We start from the raw sequence: 5,624 nt of genomic DNA on the forward strand, positions 1-5,624 counted from the left end.
GTGACACCTGGGACTGCAGAGATGTCTCAGTGGTTAAGAGCACGGACTGAGTTCTTCCAGAGGTCCTGAGTTCAATTCCCAGCAACCACATGGTGGCTCACAACCATCTGTAATGGGATCCGATGCCCTCTTCTGACACCTTATTTAGAAAATGGGTACCTCTGGCAGAGTCCTAGATTGTCAAGTACACCTGCTCTATGTCCAAGCTTGGTGGCTCCAAGCCACCCCTGAAGTAAGAGAATTGAGTTTTAGCCAGGGGCAAGCATACGCATCGGTGTCAGGCTAATTCCAGTCTTGGGCCCAGGTAAGACTGCTCAGGGGCAGACTTTGGAGGCATGTTTGTTCCCATCCTGCAGGTGCCCAGTTCTGGGAGCCCTCCCTCCTGGACAAACCTTTCTAGATTTTCTAGACTTGAGGATGTTACAGCTGAGGTTTCAGCAGGATGGAGAGAGAGATTTGGTTCAGATGGTGACAGCGTGGATAAAAACACGGGCAGGAGCAATTGCTGCGTGTCCTTAGTCTGGGGCAACCCATTGAAGCATTTCAAAAAGGGATTGTACCTCATGCGCCACAGTTGCTACGAAATGTCTGATCAGGCTCTTGAAGAGTCATTTGGTCTTTGGGGTGGGTAATACCAGGCTAGCCTTTTGTATTGGACACCATAATGGCTCAAGCTTGGCACTTGGCCTTTATGGGCTATGGAAGGGATCAGGAGTAAAATCCCTAGAGATAGTCCTAGCTCCAGAGGATCAAGGGATTGCAGTGAGGGATAAGGTTGTTCCAGGAAACAAAAGAAAGCATCTCGGAAAAGAAGGGGGTTCAGCTCCTGCAGAGAGGCTGGGACCAAGTGTGAAGAGGCACTGAGAGTTCATGAATTTGGTCAAGTTAGGAAGGAAAGGAGCAGGCTGCTGGTACCCTCCACAAACTGGCAAAACCAGGAACTCACACATGCCAGGCAAGTGGTGTACCACCTAAGCCACACCCCCAGCAAGTGTGATACAGCTCTCTCTCTTCTGTCATGCCATGAGAAAGACAGAGATGAAAAATACAAAAAACAAACAAACAAACAAACAAACAAAAACAAAAAAACCTGTCTTCAGAGGCTGGGTATGAGAAAGAGTGGCGTTGCTTCAGGAAAAATCAAGAATCATGAAACCAGAGGCCCTTGGGCATGATGGTAAAATCATAGAGAGGGTGTATCTGGACCCAGGGGACTGCTGGGCTGCCTCATGAGTTTGCTAGAATTCAGCAGCCCTGCTCTCAACAGTCCCTCAACTTCATCTTAGTGGAGAGAGGCAGTGTATGGTCTGGTCCTTCAGAAGAAGGGACACGAAGGATGGGTCTGGGGGGTCAAAAGCAGGACACAGGGTCAGGGCTTCATCTTAAGGTCCAACTACTGTGTGTATTCCCCAGGACAGTTTTCCAGGGCCAAGTGACAAGGGAAGGACAACAAAGCCTACTTCTCAGGCAGACCCTTCCTATGTGTGAAAACTCTCCCTCACAGCCCCGTGACTCAGACTCCTCCTAAGATCCACTGTCTAGACATTCCCTGACAGGCCCATGGGCATGCGTTGGAAACCAAGGGAATCGTATTAAAAATATCAGACGTGGAGAGATGCCTCAGCAGTTAAGGAGACTGATTGCTCTTCCAGAGGTCCTGAGTTCAATTCCCAGCAACCACATGGTGGCTCACAACCATCTCTAATGGAAATCTGATGCCATCTTTTGGTGTGTCTGAAGACAGAGACAGTATACCCACATACATGAAATAAATAAAACAAATCTTTAAAAAATATATATTTATATATATATCTCAGACAGCAGTCACCTGAAGCAGCTCTCATTCCAAAGAGGCAGTTGACAGGGAGAGCTGCCTCTATAGAAAATGAAATCTAGAAAGCATAGGAAGCAGGATGTCTATGGCATTTCTGGCATCCTAGAAAAACACTCTATCAGGGCGCAGTATAGGAGACTGGCAAATAGTCACCCCTACAAATCTGGGTACAGGGGTTGGGGGGAGACAACCCAACAGTCTAAGCAAGAATGTGAGTTTACTTTCTCATAAATGTAACTTGTCTAAAAGCATTCTCTCGCTCATTCCAAGGAAGTCGTTTTTTATTGATTGCTTGTGTGCACAGCGTGACTTGGCAGGTGAGTGTGTCATGGTGGTGGCCAGACAGAGGGCAACTTTGTGCAGCTGACTCTCTCCTTCCATCTTCTTTGGGCTCTGTGATGGTTTGTATGTGCTCACCTTAGGGAGTGGCACTATTAGAAGGTGTGGCCCTGTTGGAATAGGTGTGTCATGGTGGGTATGGGTAACAAGACTCTCATTGTAGCTGTCTGGAAGTGAGTATTCTGCTAGCAGCCTCCAGATGAAGATGTAGAACTCTCAGCTCCTCCTGCACCATGCCTGACTGGATGCTGCCATGCTCCTGCCTTGATAATGAACTGAATCTCTGAACCTGTAAGCCAGCCCCAATAAAATGTTCTTTTTAAGAGTTGCTTTGGTCATGGTGTCTGTTCACAGCAGTAAAACCCTAACTAAGTCAGGGCCTTAGGATCAAACTCCAGTTCTCTAGCTTGGCAGCAACCATCAATTGAGCCATCTCTCCAGCCCACTGTTGCTCATTTTTATCAAGAGTTTGTGCCAGTCAGTGGTGGAGCATGCCTTTAAGGAGGCAGATGCAAGTGGATGTCTTTGAGTTCAAGGCCAACAGCCTGATCTACAGAGTGAGATCCAAGACAGTCAGGGCTACACAGAGGAACACTGTTTTGAAAAATAAAGCATAACAAAAAAAAAAAAGATTTTGTTTCAGTAGCCAACTGATCTACAACTGATCAACAGGTGTAGTTGTGGTAAGTGCTGTTGTTCTGGTTTTTATTATTATTTTAATTATTTTATGTGTAAGGTGTTTTGCTTGCATGCCAGTATATTATGTACCTGTCTGGTGCCCAAGGAGGCTAGAAAGTGGTATTTCCCCAGAGACTGGAGTTATAGACAGCTGTGAGCCACCAGGTAGATGCTGCGGATAGAACCCTGTCTATCAGGAAGAGCAACCAATGCTCTTACACACTAGCCATCTCTCCAGCCCCAATGTTGGTTTTTTTTTTTTTTTTTTAATCTCATTAGTGAGTACTTCAAATGGAAGATAAGTTCTTGATATGTCCAAATGTCAGCTGGATAAACTGGGTAACACTTTTCAAACAACTAGAGACAACTGGAGAGCATTTCTTCATTGGTCTGTAAGGGTTGATGTGGTGGCTATAAGACTAACTTTACACTATGTTAACATTTTCTCCATTGTGTCCCATAAAGAGCAAAGCAATGACGTAGTAAATAATAAGTGACAGTATCTGAATGCTACTATGGTAACGGTAGTTTACTATATAGCGTCACTGCTGCAGACTGAGAAGCAACCATCAGCTGTGAGCCAGCGTGTGCCGTCACTTTCATTTCTTACATGCGTATGCGTTCGTGTGCATAAAGGAAGCGAGAAAAATACACGATCTATCATGAATTATCAGGATGAAGTCTATTAAAACCTCTTCTGTGCATTTTTCCAAGCTTGGGGATGGAGTCCAGGGCTGTCCTTACATATAGCTAGCTCCACTCACCACTGAGCTGCAACCCCCCACCCTATTGTCTTCACGTGACCTGATGGGAACCTATGAACCATAAGGGAGGCTGGAGGGGGACAGCTCAAGGAGGGGACAGCTCAAGCTGTGTGGGTAGAAGCGGCCCATGAAGGGTGAATGTCCGGAAACAATATCAGAGTGAGAAGTTGCAAGACACAGAAACAGAACCTAATCCCTGCCCACGGGCTTATAAGAAAGCTCAAATCAAGCTTTATCCCAGAACATACATATTCATTCTCTCTCTCTCTCTCTCTCTCTCTCTCTCTCTCTCTCTCTGTGTGTGCTGTATACACATGCTGATGAACTTATCCATGTGGCCTTGAAGCTATCAACAGGATGCCATCCTCAGTCCCCCACTTACTTGAGAAACAGTGATTCTCAGCGACACTAGAGTTTAATGATTCTGCTAGACCAGCAGGCCAATGAGCCCCTAGGATTTGCCTGTCCAGCACTGGGATTATCAGCACACACAGCCATAGCTGAGTCTGCTTTGGGAGTTGGGAATCTGAACTCAGGTTCTCATATTTGAACAGCAAGTGCTGATCAACTGAGCCATGACCCCAGTTCCACTAAATGTTTTTAACTCTGACATCCAGGGCTGGCGAGATGGCTCGGTGGTTAAGAGCACGTGCTATTCTTCTGGAAGACTCATGTTTGATTCTTAGAACCCATGTCAGGCCTCTTACATTATAATTACAGCTCCAAGGAATCGAAGATCTTTAACCTCTGTGGGCACCTGCACTTATGTACTCACACATACACTAAAGAAAAGAAAAAGAAGAGAAAGAGAAAAAGAAAAGAAAAAAATCACAAAAGTAAAAATCTTAAAAAGTACTTCCAACATTTTATAACAATAGCCCACTATAGACTAATTTATTGCGTTAAAAATGGAAACTATTAACTCAGCTAAAAACAACCATGCAGTCTTATTTAAAAAAAAAAAACTGTACAAAACTGACTATCATTTTCTTCACCTTTTTCCTGTAGAGAGACTTCTATGTAAAAATCAACAGCAACCCTTCCTTAACCCTACAGTGTTACAACTGCGGTCCCAGGAGGCAGATGACCCCCAGTGTCCCTCTGTACATGATACACAGCAAGTGTCAGCAGACCGGTTGGCTTCTCAGGGGCATCCAGCCTTCGGCCCAGCGCTATGTAACTCTGCACGCTTCCTACTGTCCCAAAGAAGCACGAGGTGAAGGCAAAGGTGGGTTAGCAGCTGGAGGGAACCTGGCAAAGCATCAGAAGTCTCCAGGTGCTATGGTCTGAGTTAGCTGCAGGCATGCTACAAAGTAGGCTCAGGAAACCACAACAGAGTTAGGGAACGCCTTAAATATTTTAACTGGAAGTGATTCACTTGTTGAGCCGAATCAACTTCTGTTTTAATCTACTTGCCGCATGTACTCAGAAACTTTGTGACACTGGTCCCTATACATGTAATCTGAATGTCACTGAAAGCCTTTGGGTCTGGGAGGAGTTACCAAGGTGGCGGGGAGGACTCCTGGAGAATCTCAGTAATGAGACAATTGGAAAGAGAGTGTGAATAATATTCATGAAGCTTCTGGGGGGGGTATAAACTTAGAAATGTGAAAGCCACGTTGGCCCCTTACTCTGAGAAATGTACCTCCCTCTTGCTAGTACAACTGAAACCTAAAGGACTGTAAGCAACAGCAACACTTTGGTGTCAACTCTGTCTTCTTCTTCTTCTTTTTTTTTTGCATTAAAAGTCATAGTTTTTTTTTTTAATTAGATATTTTCTTCATTTACATTTCCAATGCTATCCCAAAAGTCCCCCATGCCCTCCTTCCCATTCTCCTTCTCCCCCTCCCACTTCTTGGCCCTGGTGTTCCCCTGTACTGAGGCATATAAAGTTTGCAAGACCAATGGGCCTCTCTTTCTACTGATGGCTGACTAGGTCATCTTCTGATACACATGCAGCTAGAAACACAAGCTCCAGGGGGTACTGGTTAGTTCATATTGTTGTTCCA

Source organism: Mus caroli, chromosome 18, assembly GCF_900094665.2.
Source record: "Mus caroli chromosome 18, CAROLI_EIJ_v1.1, whole genome shotgun sequence".
In the NCBI taxonomy this organism is placed as follows: Eukaryota; Metazoa; Chordata; class Mammalia; order Rodentia; family Muridae; genus Mus; species Mus caroli.